Consider the following 14,915-nt stretch of genomic DNA (forward strand, 5'->3'; position numbering starts at 1 on the left):
GCTACAGAATAGGTCAAGGATGCCTGGGAACTTCTGTATGCCGAAGGTGTGGCCCTAAAAAGGGGAGTGTTTCCAAGCAGGGGGGTTATATTTTTTCTCCAATATTGGACATATAGACCCTCTCTTTGTACCTTATTGTCAATGGCTGTAGAAGCCATTGAAAGAAGTTATGAACTATTAATGCCATCTGCTTCTATGAAAAGGAACAAATATAGCATGGTAGGCACTGAAGTCTCAGAACTTAGGTAGAAATTTCCTAAGTGTCTCTCATCACACTAATATAGAGTAGTTTCTATGGGAGGTCAACATCTGACATGTATTACTAATGAAGGATTCAACAAGCTATGGGCGAATATGTCCCAGTTTACCTGACTTACAATTTCTGTCCCAGTTTACTATTAATAGCTACCACCCACCTTAACTCGCCAGTAGGTATTGGTTTAGATGATTAATTATCTGTTCATTCTACGTATTAATTACCCATAAGAATTAAATGGGCAGTGTCAAAAGCTTATCTAAAATACAAATAATGTGTATTCTATGCTAAAGCATCTCTGTCTAGAGGCTCTTAAACTTTGGCATAGATTAGAATTACCTGGGGTGTTTTCAAACATTACAGATTTCTGACCCTACTCCTAGATGATGTGATTCACTAGGGCCAGTGTTGGCCAAGGTATCTGCATTTTACACTAGCAACACTTCTTTCCCTCCCCCTACCCCACTAACTGATGCCAGTGGACATTGGCCCACTCTCTGAACAACCATGACCTAAAGAAGTGTTACCTATTTGTTCTTGTTGGAGTAACTGCACACTAAAAAATCAAAGTCATAAAAGATAACTTAAAAACCAAGAGGTCTCATTTTGGGAGGTTTTCATGTTAATCATGGTTTAGTCAACTACTGCTTAGACTATTGCAGTTCCATCTTATTCCCCCCTTCCCATCTCTGTTAACTTACCTCCAATGCATACTCCACACTGTTCCAGAGAGCTATTTCAGAACACAGATCCTACCATGTCAACCACCTGAGCCCTCAACCCCTGGCTACACACACACACACACACACACACACACACAAGTCAATGGCTTCCCATTGGGAATAAGGGATGAGGCAACATTCCTTGTCCTGTGGCCTGGCTCTATCACTTTCCTCCTAGCTAGAATTACCTCCCCTCAGACTTTTTTTAAAAATGCTCCCACCCCATCCTCACACCTCTCACCTCATGGTCACTTCCTGGTTAACTTCCATGGTGTTACCCATGGGCATTTGCTTTCCTAACCTCTTTTGCATCTCTCCAGTATTAATTTTTGAAGCTCCTTCTTCATAGTACATATCACAATACTATTTCACAGTGCTTGTGACATGTTGGTTACAGTGCTTGTGACAAATGTATCCTTTAACAAGACTCTGAGTTCCCATGAGAACAGGCTCCACGTGTGTATTTATTCACCTTTGTAGCCCTGGCATTTTTCACAGTGCCTGGCACATAGGAGAGGTTCAGTACATACGTGAGGGGCTCTCCTGTCTGTTCTTTGTACTAACTGAGTTCCCTGGATGTCAACTGTCTGAGCTGAATTGATGCAACCCAATGTTTCACATTGATCGATACCACTTTACGTAGGCCTGATGATGTGGGCTACTTGAGAACAAAAGATGAGGGCTCCCCAAAGGTGAATCATTGTCCTGGTAACCACTTAAAGAAACTTATAGCTCCAAGGATGTTTTATGTACCTTCAAGGAAATGTTTGATTTAAGCTCTTGGATACTAACTAAGCTTCTAAATCTTTAGCTTCTGCATACACTGGCTTTTGTTGAGGCCAACAAGCTGATGGTCTCAACCATATATGAAATATGTGGGGAGTGAAAGTTGTTTGTGTGATGGCCTCACTTTTATAGAATTCACTGCTGATGAAAGGCCATAAAGAATTGAAACATTAAAGCAGGTCACCTCTGGAATGAACTTATTCTCTTCATAGTGTGGCATCCTTAGAAGTGGACTGGGCCCCTTGTCTTGTTTCTCTCTTAGAGGTTTATAAAGAGAATATATTTTATTTAAAAACTCATGTTTCTGACCTCTGTCTGGCTCTCTTTTTACCAGGTTAATTACAGGTGCTTGATTAGCAGAAGAACTTAAATTTCTGGTTGAAATGAGTTATTCAGGAGTTCCCTTTGTGGCCTAGTAGGTTAATGACCTTATGGGTAATTAATATGTAGAATGAACAGATAATTAATCATCTAAACCAATACCTACTGGCGAGTTAAGGTGGGTGGTAGCTATTAATAGTAAACTGGGACAGAAATTGTAAGTCAGGTAAACTGGGACATATTCGCCCATAGCTTGTTGAATCCTTCATTAGTAATACATGTCAGATGTTGACCTCCCATAGAAACTACTCTATATTAGTGTGATGAGAGACACTTAGGAAATTTCTACTTTAGTTCTGAGACTGGATTAAGAGGTTGTGGTATATATATATATATATATATATACACACATATATGTAATGGAATACTATGCAGCCATGACAAAGAACAAAATAATGCCATTTGCAGCAACAAGGATGGAACTAGAGACTCTTATACTAAGTGAAATAAGTCATAAAGAGAAAGACTAATACCATATAATATCACATATCTAGAATCTAATATATGGCACAAATGAACCTTTCCACAGAAAAGAAAATCGTGGACTTGGAGAACAGACTTGTGGCTGCCAAGGGAGAGGGGGAGGGAGTGGGATGGATTGGGAATTTTGGGTTAATAGATGCAAACTATTGCCTTTGGACTATATAAGCAATGAGATCCTGCTGTATAGCACTGGGAACTATGGTCACTTGTGATGGAGCATCATAATGTGAGAAAAAAGAATGTATACATGTATGTGTAACTGGGTCACCTTGCTGTGCAGTAGAAAATTGTCAGAACACTGTAAAGCAGCTATAACAAAAAAAATAAAGAAAGAAAGAAAAAAAGAGAGAAAAGAAACCCACAGAATTCCTATCATGGCTCAGAGGTTAGTGGACCTGACTAGCATCCATTAGGATGAGGGTTCAATTCCTGGCCTTGCTAAGTGGGTTAAGGATCTGGTGTTGCCATGAACTGTGGTGTAGGTCACAGACGCTGCTCAGATCCCGAGTTGCTGTGGCTCTGGTGCAGGCCAAGGGCTACAGCTCTGATTCGACCACTAGCCTGGGAACCTACACATACCATAGGTGTGACCCTAAAAAGACAAAAAAAAAAAAGAAAACCCTGACCAACATTACTCTGGCTGATTTGTCCATTAGCTTATATATCACTCACCCCTACTCCCTTCTAGCTTATCTTTTTGCACCATACGTACTTTGGACCTGACAACAAAACCAGCGTACATTTCTCAGATTCTCTTGCAGCTAGTGATTTGCATATGATTTAAATTCTGCCCAGTAGATGTGCCATGTAAATCTTGGAAATGAAGTTCGCAATAGAAGATGGTAGCCACATGTAGGAAGATAAGAAGTGCTGGTGAGTTGGGTGTAGCCAACTGTATTTGGAGCTGGCTGTGGTATAGTTTACAGAGCCCATAGTTCAGTATGATAGATTCCCATCAGTGGGCCACAGAGACTGAGTTTTATAGACAACAGTGCCATGGGATGGGTTGGTATTTTCCTAACAAACTGGCCCCTTGGCTACAATAGTTCTTACAGCACCCAAATCTGGTTCTCTTAGCTTACATTCTTTTTTAAAAATTGAAGTACAGTTGACATCCGATATTGTGTTAATTTAAATTGTAAAGTGATTCAGTTATCTGTCAATTTTTATCAGATTCTTTTCCATTATAGGTTATTACAAAATATTAAGTATAGGTCCCTGTGCAATACAGTAGGTCTTTGTTGGCTATGAGCTTGCATTCTTAAGGAATAAGGATTTGAGCACAATTAGTTCATTTGAGAAATTCAGAAAACATGAGAAGAGAAGTGACTCAGGGAAGGGAGCCATTGAAGAGCATATTACCAAGCAAGTAAAGCAAAATCTGCGGGAGACTCAAGGAAATGGGGCAAAACACATGCCTCAGAATCATCCCACCCCAGAGGTGCAGGAGTTGGGATATTTATGCACCAACCTATAAGATTCAAGATTGGGGAGGGGGTGCTCCTGGGGTGTTAACTTCAATCCTGCCACAGGCAGTTAGGTTTGTTTGTTTGTTTTAAAATACTTCTTACATAAAAGCACTCTTCTACACAGACACAAATAGCTGAAGTCCTGGGAGCACTCTGGATGGTTCTGGGGCAGTGGCAGGGCACCCCAACAGGTGGAGAAGAGGCTCATGACTGCTCTGATGTGACACTGCTTAGAAAGGAAAGTCACATTGCTCAGGCTAGTCATTGACATACAAGCATATTTCATTGTGTTCTAATTCTAAAATGCCCTAAAACAGATACAGTATGTACTAGACAGTAATCTGTCCTATCTTTTTATTTACTCTTAACTCTTTCATCACTTACCAGGGAGAGTAAGGGTGAAAGATAATACTGAGTAAGAGGACAAATGGAAAGGGCCTTTTTAAGTAAACAGAAAAATAAACAAGAAAAATCAGGGGAGAGAAAGAAAAAGAAAGATCTGAGAGAACTAGAAATATGGCTATAATCCATCGAAACATCACTATTGTCAATTTCAGAAAGGATGAATTTATACTCTACTCAAAAAAGCATGCCCATCTACAGATTCAATGCAATTCTATCAAATTACCAAGGACATTTTTTCACAGAACTTAAACAAAATATTTTAAAGTGTGTTTGGAAGCACAACAGACCCAGAATAGACAAAGACATCCTGAAAAAGAAAAATGGAGCTGGAAGAATCAGGCTCCCGGACTTCAGACTATACTACAAAGCAACAGTCATCAAAACTGCATGGTACTGGCACAGAAACAGAAATATAGATCAGTGGAACAGGATAGAAAGCCCAGAATTAAACCCACACACCTACAGCCAACTCATCTATGACAAAGGAGGCAACAATATACAATGGAGAAAAGACAGCCTGTTCAATAAGTGGTGCTGGGAAAACTGGACAGCCACATGGAAAAGAATGAAATTAGAACACTCCCTAACACCAGACACAAAAATAAACTCCAAATGGATTAAAGACCTAAATATAAGACCAGGCACTATCAAACTCTTAGAGGAAAACATAGGCCAAACACTCTCTGACATAAACTGAAGCAACATCTTCTCAGATTCACCTATCACAGTATTGACAACAAAAAACAAAAATAAACAAATGGGACCTACTCAAACTTCAGAGTTTCTGCACAGCAAAGGAAACCCTAAACAACGCAAAAAGGCAACCCACAGAATGGGAGAAAATCTTTGCTAGTGAATCAACTGACAAGGGATTCATCTCCAAAATTTATAAACACCTTCTGCAGCTCCATACCAAAAAAACAAGCCTATCAAAAAATGTGAAGAAGATCTAAACAGACAGTTCTCCAAAGAAGACATACAGATGGCCAAAAATACATGAAAAGATGCTCAACGTCACTCATGATTAGAGAAATGCAAATCAAAACCCCTCTGAGGTATCACCTTACACCAGCCAGAATGGCCATCATCAAAAAGTCTACAAACCACAAGTGCTGAAGAGGGTGTGGAGAAAAAGGAACCCTAGTACACTGTTGGTGGGATTGTCAATTGGTGCAACCACTGTGGAAAACAGGATGGAGATTCCTCAGAAAACTACAAATAGAACTCCCATTTGATCCAGCAATCCCACTCCTGGGCATCTACCCAGAGAAAACCGCAACTCACAAAGGCACATGTACTCCAATGTTCATTACAGCACTATTTACAATAGCCAAGACATGGAAATAACCTAAATGTCCATCGACAGAGGAGTGGATCCAGAAGAGGTGGTACATATACACAATGGAATATTACTCAACCATTAAAAAGAATGAAATGCCAGAATTTTTTGCAACATGGATGGACCTAGAAATTATCATTGTAAGTGAAGTCAGCCAGACAATGAGACACCAACATCCAATGCTTTCACTGACATGTGGAATCTGAAAAATGGACTGACTGAACTTCTTTGCAGAACAGATGCTGACTCACAGACATTGAAAAACTTATGGTCTCTGGAGGAGACAGTTTGGGAAGTGGGGCTGTGGGATGGAAATCCTGTGAAATCAGATTGTTATTATCGTTATACAACTACAGATGTGATAAATTCATTTGAGTAATAAAAAAATTTTTTTAAAAAGCATGCCCATATTTTTAAAAATTAAGTATATGTGTGCTATCTACACATAAATAACCCATTTCTTTTTCTTTTCTTTTTAGGGCTTCACCCACAGCATATGGAAGTTTCTGGGTCAGGGGTTGAATTGGAGCTGCAGCTGTGGCCTACACCACAGCCATGACAATGTTGCATCTGCAACATATGCTGAAGCTTGCAGCAATGCCAGATCCTTAACCGACTAAGAAAAGCCAGGGATTGAACCTGCATCCTCCCAGAGACATCAGGTCATTAATTCTCTGTCTATCCCACTCCTTCCCCATCTCCCTTGGCAGCCACAAATCTGTTCTCCAAGTCCATGATTTTCTTTTCTGTGGAAAGGTTCATTTGTGCCATATATTAGATTCTAGATATGTGATATCATATGGTATTAGTCTTTCTCTTTCTGACTTACTTCACTTAGTATAAGAATCTCTAGTTCCATCCTTGTTGCTGCAAATGGCATTATTTTGTTCTTTGTCATGGCTGCATAGTATTCCGTTGTGTATATATAGAACAACTTCCTAATCCAATCATCTGTCTATGAATATTTAGGCTGTATTTATTATTTAGCTATTGCGAATAATGCTGCAATGAATAAACATGTGCATGTGTCTCTGTTAAGGAATGTTTTGTCCAGATGTATGCCCAAGAGTGGGACTGTTGGGTCATATGGTAGTTCTATGTATAGTTTTCTAAGGTACCTCCATACTGTTCTCCATAGTGGTTGTACCACTTCACATTCCCACCAACAGTGCAGGAGTGTTCCCTTTTTTCCCACACCCTCTCCAGCATTTGTTATTTGTGGATTTATTGATGATGGACATTCTGACTGGTGTGAGTGGTATCTCATGGTAGTTTTGATTTGCATTTCTCTAATAATCAGTGATGTTGAGCATTTTTTCATGTGCTTGTTGGCCATCTCTATATCTTCTTTGGAGAAATGTCTATTTAGGTCTTTTGCTCATTTTTCAATTGGGTTGTTGGCTTTTTTGCTGTTGAGTTGTATAAGTTGTTTGTATATTTCAGAGATTAAGCCCTATCAGTTGCATCATTTGAAACTATTTTCTCCCATTCTACAACTTTTATTTAATTTAATTTTTTATGGTTTCCTTTGCCTTGCAAAAGCTTGTCAGTTTGATTAGGTCCTATTGGTTTATATTTGCTTTTATTTCTGTTGCTTTGGAAGACTGGCCTGAGAAAACATTTGTAAGGTTGATGTCAGAGAATGTTTTGCCTATGTTCTCTTCCAGGAGTTTGATCGTGGCTTGTCTTATATTTAAGTCTTTAAGCCATTTTGAGTTTATTTTCCTGCATGCATGAGGGTGTGTTCTAGTTTCATTGATTTGCATGCAGCTATCCAGGTTTCCTAGCAATACTTACTGAAAAGACTGTCTTTTTCCCATTTTATGTTCTTGCCTCCTTTGTCAAAGATTAATTGACCATAGGTGTCTGGGTTTATTTCTGGGTTCTCTATTCTGTTCCATAGTTCTATATGTCTGTTTTGGTGCCAGTACCACACTGTCTTGATGACTGTGGCTTTATAATACTGCCTGAAGTCTGGGAAAGTTATGCCTCCTGCTTGTTTTTGTTTGTTTGTTTGTTTTTTCCCTCAGGATTGCTTTGACAATTCTGTGTCTTTTATGGTTCTATATCAATTTGTGGATTGTTTATTCTAATTCTGTGAAAAATGGCATGGGTATTTTGATAGGGACTGCATTGAATCTGTAGATTGCTTTGGGTGGTATGGACATTTTAACAATATTAATTGTTCCAATCCAGGAGCATGGAATATCTCTCTGTTTCTTTGAATCCTCTTTAATTTCCTTGATTAATATTTTATAGACCTCAGCATATAAGTATTTCCCTTCCTTGGTCAGATTTATTCCTATGTATTTAGTTCGTCAGGTGCAATTTTAAAAGGTATTGTATTTTTATATTCCTTTTCTAATATTTCATTGTTAGTATATAGAAATGCAATTAATTTCTGAATGTTAATCTTGTCTCCTGCTACTTTGCTGATTTCATTGATCAGTTCAAGTAGTTTTTGAGTGGAGTCCTTAGGATCTTCTGTGTATGGTATCATGTCATCTGCATAGAATGATAATTTTTGTCTTGTCTTCCTATTTGGATACATTTTATTTCTTTTGTTTGTCTGATTGCTGTGGCTAGGACTTCCAATACAATTTTGAATAAAAGTGGTGAGATTGGGCATCCTTGTCTTGTTCCAGATTTTAGCAGGAAGGCATTCAGCTTTTCTCTATTGAGTATTATATTGGCTGTAGGTTTGTCGTAACTGTCTTTGATTACATTATGTTCCCTCTATACCCACTTAGGGTTTTCTATATATAGTATCAAGTTATATGCATACAGTGACAGTTTTACCTCTTCTCTTCCAGTTTAGATAACTTTTATTTCCTTTGTTTGTCTGATTGCTGTGGCTAGGACTTCCATACTGTGTTCAGTAAAAGTGGTAAGAGCAGGTATCCTTGTCCTGTTCCAAATTTTAGTGGGAAGTCTTTAAGCTTTTCTCCATTAAGTCTTATATTTGCTTTGGGTTTGTCATACATATCTTTTATTACATTAAGGTATGTTCCCTCTATACCCACTTTGGTAAGAGTTTTTATCATGAATGGATGTTGGAGTTTTTATAATGAATGAATGTTGGACTTTGTCAAATGCTTTTTCTGCATCTATTGAGATGATCATGTGGTTTTTGACTTTTCTTTCATGAATGTGGTATATGATGTTGATTGATTTGTGTACATTGAACCATCCTTGTGAACCTAGGATGAATCCCATTTGGTCATGGTGTATGATCTTTTTTATATGTTGTTGGATTCAGCTGGCTAAAATTTTGTTGAGAATTCTTTTGACTATATTCATCAAAGATATTGGCCTATAGTTTTCTTTTTCAGTGGTATCTTTGGTTTTGGTGTTAGGGTGATGGTGGCATCATAGAATGTCTTTGGGAGTGTTCCTTCTTCTTCAACCATTTGGAAAAGTTTAAGGAGGATGGGTATAAGTTCCTCTTTGTATGTTTGATATAATCCACCTGTGGAGCTATCTGGTCCCGGACTTTAATTTGTAGGGAGTGTTCTTATTAAGTTTTCAATTTCATTTCTAGTGATAGGTCTGTTCGGTTGATCTATTTCTTCTCAATTCAGTTTTGGTAGGCTGTAAGTATCTAGCAAGTTTTCCATTGCTTCTAGGTCATCAAATTTGTTGGCATACAATTGTTCACAGTATTCTCTTATTTTTTTTTTTTTATTTCTGCAGTATCCATTGTAATTTCTCCTTTTTCATTTCTTACTTTGTTTATATGATTTTTTTTTATCTCCTCTTCTTAGTGAGTCTGGCCAGAGTTTTTCCATGTTGTTTACCTTTTCAAAGAAACAGCTCTTGGTTTTATTGATTTTTTTTATTGTTTTTTGAATCTCTATTTCATTGATTTCCTCTCTGATCTTTATGATTTCCTTACTTCTGCTGACTTTAGGTTTGTTTGTTGTTCTTTTTCTAATTCATTTAGATGGTGGGTTAAGTGGTCAATTTGAGACTTTTTTTCTTTTTTGAAGAAGGCCTGTTTTGCTATGAATTTCCCTCTGAGCACTGCTTTTGTGGCATCCCATAGATCTGGAATGGTTTTGTCTTCATTGTCATTGTTTTGAAGTATTTTTTATTTTTTAAATTTTTTTAAAATTTTTTTTGCATTTTAGGGCCTCACCCGTGCAATATGGAGGTTCCCAGGCTAGGGGTGTGGAGCTACAACTCCCTGCCTATACCACAGCCACAGCAATGCAGGATCCAGGCCACATCTGCAACCTACACCACAGCTCACAGCAATGCCAGTTCCTTAACCCACTGAGCAAGGCCAGGGATCAAACCCACAACCTCATGGTTCCTAGTCAGAGTCATTTCCACTGCACCACGACAGGAACTCCTCGAGATATTTTTAAATTTTCTTCTTGATTTCCTCATTGACTCATTGGTTTTTTAGTAGCATGTTGTTTAGTCTCCATGTTGTTAGGTTTTTCTCATTTCTTTTCCTGTGGTTGATTTCTAGTTTCATGCTGTTGTGGTCAGAGAAGATACTTGAAATAATTTCTACACTCTTAAATTTGTTGAGGTTAGCTTTGTGCCCCAGTATGTGGTCAATCCTTTAGAATGCTCCATGTGCACTTGAGAAGAATGTATATTCTAATTTCTTTGGATGTAATGTCCTGAAAATGTCAAATAAGTCTAACTTTTCTATTGTATCATTTAGGATTTCTGTTGCCTTATTGATTTTTTTGTCTAGAGGATCTGTCCATTGATGTTAGTGGGGTGTTAACGTCTCCTACTATGATTGTATTTCCATCAATTCTCCTTTTATGTCTGTTGTATATATTTGGGTGCTCTTATATTAGGGGCATATATATTGATGATTGTAATATCCTCTTCTTGAATGGATCCTTTAGCCATTAGATAGTGTCCTTCTTTGTCTTTCTTTATGGTCTTCATTTTAACATCTGTTTTGTCTAATATGAATATTGCAACTCCTGCTTTTCCGTCTTGTCCATTGGCATGAAATATCTTTTCCCATCCCCTCACTTTCAAACTATATGTGTCCTTTGCTCTCAGGTGAGTCTAAGATAGACAGCAGATTGTAGATTTTTGCTTTTTTATCTAATCTGCTGCTCTGTGTATTTTGAATGGAGCATTTAGTCCATTGACATTTAAGGTGATTATTGACAGATATATATTTATTGCCATTTTAAACCTTGTTTTCCCGTTGATTCTATGTTTCTCCTTTTTTCCTTTCTTTTTTTAGTTACATGATTTCCATTTATTTTATGCTTGAGTACTATTCTTCCTAGTGTTTGTGAATGTAATGTTTGGCTTTGATTTGTGATTGTCCTGTTTTTTAAGTATGTTAACCCCTTCCTGTATCTACTTGCTTTAGCCTGATAGTCATATAGGCTCAAACACATTATTAAAAAAAAAAAAAAAAGTCTATATTTTCTCACTTTTCTTCTCCAACATTCTAATTTTGAAGTCCTTTTTTAACGTCTTTGTGTTTGTCATTTTTCTGTTCCTTGTGTTTATCATTGCCTTTACAGTAGTTTTTTTTTTTTTCCTTCCTCTTTCAGATCTGTATGCTGGCTTATGTAAGTGATTTCTTTCCAATTGCTGTTTCCTCTATCCTATTTCGTCTTACTTCTTTTTTTATTTAGAGAAGCCCTTCTTTTAGAATGGGTTTAGTATTGTACTCTTTTAGCTTTTGTTTGTTGAAGAAATTTTTTATTCCCCCTTCTGTTTTAAATGATATTCTTGCTGGATAGAGTATTCTAGGCTGCAAGTTTTTTCCTTTCAGAACTTTAAACATATCTTGCCACTCCCTTCTGGCCTGTAGTATTTCTGTAGAGAAATCAGCTGATAGCCTTATGGGGATTCCCTTATAATTAATGCTTTGGTTTTCTCTTGCTGCCTTTAGAATCCTTTATCTTTAACTTTTGCCATTTTTATTATAATATGTCTTGATGTGGGCCTGTTTGGGTTCAACTTGTTTGGGGCCCTCTGTGCTTCCTGTATCTTGATATCAGATTCCTTTAGATTTGGAAAGTTTTCAGACATAATTTCTTCAAATATATTTTCAGTCCAATTTTCTTTTTCTTCTCCTTCTGGAATTCCTACTATGTATAGATTGGCCTGCTTCATATTATCCCATAGATCTGTTACATTGCTTTTTTGTTTTTTCATTGGGTTTTGTCTGCTGTCCAGATTGGGTGATTTCCATTATCCTATTTTCCAAGTTACTAATTCATTTATCTGGATTTTTCATTCTGCTCTTTAGTGCCTTTAGCTCAGTTTTCATTTCTGCAAATGAATTTTCTAATTTTTCTGTGTTCCTCCTTATATTTTCTAGTTCCTTTCTAAAGAAATCTGCATTACTGTTCATATCCGCTCTTAATTCCTTGATATTCAGCCTTAATTCCTTCAGTATTTTCACTACCTCCCTTTTGAACTCAGTGTCTATCAAACTGCAGAGGTCTGTTTCATTGCTTGCTACTTCATGTGAATTTTCCTTTTCCTTTAACTGGGAATGGTTTCTTAGCTTATCTTTCTTATGTTTTCCTTTTTCGGTGAGTTTAGGGAAACCAACCTGTAGTCTTGGAAGGCTACTTCTATGCAAGAGAACCCCTTTGTATTTTGTGGGGGGTTACTATTTATTTTTGGTGTGGGAGTTTGAGTATTTGCTGTCTCTTTCTTCAGTGTGAGGAGGCTATTATTCCCAGGATGCTGTGTGTGTTTCCAGGGAGAAGGAGGCAATGGGTAGGGCTAGTAGTCAGGGCCTGGTTGCTGGCTCTCAATAGCAGCAAGGACCTGCAGGAAGGTGCACAGGCTACTCCTAGCTGCAGGCCCTGGGAAGTGATAATGAGCCTTAGCCAGATTTACAAGGAGCCCAGAGCGTTTGACATTGGAAGCAGCAGGGTGTGTGAGTTCCCAGGGGAGTGAGAGCAACAACAGGTAGTGTTTAATTGCAGTGCTCTCCTCTGAGGTGATTGGAGCCACAAGTGGGGCCTGTTCAGGGAGCCCTAGTGGTAGTGGGCCACTCCCCCCTCTGAAGTCAGTGATAACTGCAGTGGTTTGCTCTCATCACCTGCAGACCATGTAAGAAGCACTACGTCTCACTTAGCCCACACAGGAGGTGCTGCACAGGCTGCTCCTAGTTGCAGGATCCTGGAAAGTGACAAAGATCAAGCGTGTGGGCACTGTCTGGAGCATTTGGCCGTGGCAGCACTCCCAGGGGAGTGAGAGCAACAACAGGTGGTGTTCCGTTGCAGTGTCCTCCTCTGTGGTGCCTCTGAGGTGGTCAGGGCTGCAAGTGGTTCTTGTTCCAGGATCCCCAGTGATGGTGGGCCATGCCCACCTCTGGAGTCAGAGATAACTGCAGTGCTTTGCCCCCGCCACCTGCAGACCACACAAGAAGCACCCTATCCTGCTTAGCCCATGCAGGAGGTACTACACCAGCTGTTCCTAGTTGTAGGGTCTTGGGAAAGGTCAGTGATCAAGCGTCTGGGTGCTGCCCAGAGAGTTTGGCAGTGGCACCTGGTGGGTGTGTTCCCAGAGGATTGAGAGCAACAATGTGTGGTGTTTGGGTGCTTGGTTGAAGTTCCGTCTTTTTTTTTTTTTTTTTTTTTTTGGCCAACCCTGAGGTGACTGGGGCCCCAGGTGGAGCCCTCTCATAGGCCCCTAGTGGTGGCAGGTCATGCCTCCCTCTGGCCTCCGAGACAACTGCCACAGTCGGTGTTTCTGATGCCTGTAGATTATGCAAGAGGTACCACGTCATACCTAACCCTCCACTGCCCTTAGCCCACACAGGAGGTGCCCAGCCACCTGAAGCCTGCACAAGATGTGCCCAGTCTCCCACTAGCCCAAGCAGGTAGCTCCTTGTCACCCATAGCTTGCACCAGAGGTGCCCTGCCCTCTGAGAGCCCGTGCACCTGCGTGCAGGGAGATTCTTATGGCAGTGGACCCCTCCTCCTCTTGCCCTCCCCAACAATGGCGTGTTGCTTCTCCTGTGGGCCCATACCTTCTCCTGGGTTCCCTCTTCCATGGCATTCCACTCCCCAGCCCGTGGCACACCACTCCTTAGCCCCTCAGACTGTCCCCACACAGCCAACCCTAGTCCTCTCTCGGGACTGACCTCTGGAGCCTAAATCTCAGCACCCAGCCCCCCACCCAAGTATCTCAGGCTGTGGTGTCCCAGAAGGTGATGCAGATGATCTCTGTGGCTCTCACTTTACTTTGCCCTCCTCAGTCCAGCTGCTGCACTTGTCTCAGCAACTTTGAGGTCCCTCCATCTGGGCTGATCTTTCTGTCAGTTAGGTGCCTTCCCAGGATGTGGGATCTTTTTCTCTTTCACAGCTCCCTCTCAGGAATGCTAGTCCTATCTTGATTCTCTCTCTCTCTCTCTCTCTCTCTCTCTCTCTTTCTTTTGTTCTATCCAGTTATGACAAGAGGTTTTTATCCTTTTCGGAGGTTTAAGTTCTGCCAGCATTCAGTAGATGTTCTGTGTGAGTCAGTTTACATGTAGATGTGTTTTTTGATGTGTTTGTAGAAGAAGGTGAGCATGACGTCTTGTTCCCAGGCTCCCATAGTTTTCTTTTTGGAAAAATTAACCTATGCACTATAAGCTTCTCAATATACCTACAGTGTATCCATGCTGAATAGTTTCAACAAATGCAAGCTAGACACTAACTAATGATTTGGCAATATTAACTGGGAAATTACGTGACGAAGTGATACTTTGCCAGAAACCACATTAAAAAAACCTTGACTTGGGGGTTCCTTTTGTGGCTCAGCAGTTAACAAACCTGACTAGGATCCATGAGGATGCAGGTTTGATCCCTGGCCTTGATCATTGCGTTAAGGATCTGGCATTGCTCTGAGCTGTGGTGTAGGTTGTAGAGGAGGCTCAGATCCTGCGTTGCTGTGGCTGTGGTATAGGCCAGTGGTGGTAGCTCCAATTTGACCCCTAGTCTGGGAACTTCTATAGCAGGTGTGGCCCCTAAAAAAAAGAAAAAAATACCTTGACTTTTTCATCAAACCCCTTCATCCACTACCTTCTCTGCTTGGAATGTCTCCCCTTTTACTTTCACACCACCATTGCTCCATCT

At 39.8% G+C, this 14,915-nt stretch overlaps 1 protein-coding gene across 10 annotated transcripts in view; it reads left to right on the forward strand.

Annotated features, from left to right (window-relative positions):
• The window catches only part of NCKAP5 (NCK associated protein 5), a 1,198,715-nt gene that overhangs the window by 857,378 nt on the left and 326,422 nt on the right, over positions 1 to 14,915 (forward strand). The window lies entirely within an intron of this gene.

Source organism: Sus scrofa, chromosome 15, assembly GCF_054392235.1.
Source record: "Sus scrofa isolate SSC_HxYL_T2T_F1_AM1 chromosome 15, Sscrofa_HxYL_maternal_Yorkshire_Landrace_v2.0, whole genome shotgun sequence".
Lineage (NCBI taxonomy): Eukaryota > Metazoa > Chordata > Mammalia > Artiodactyla > Suidae > Sus > Sus scrofa.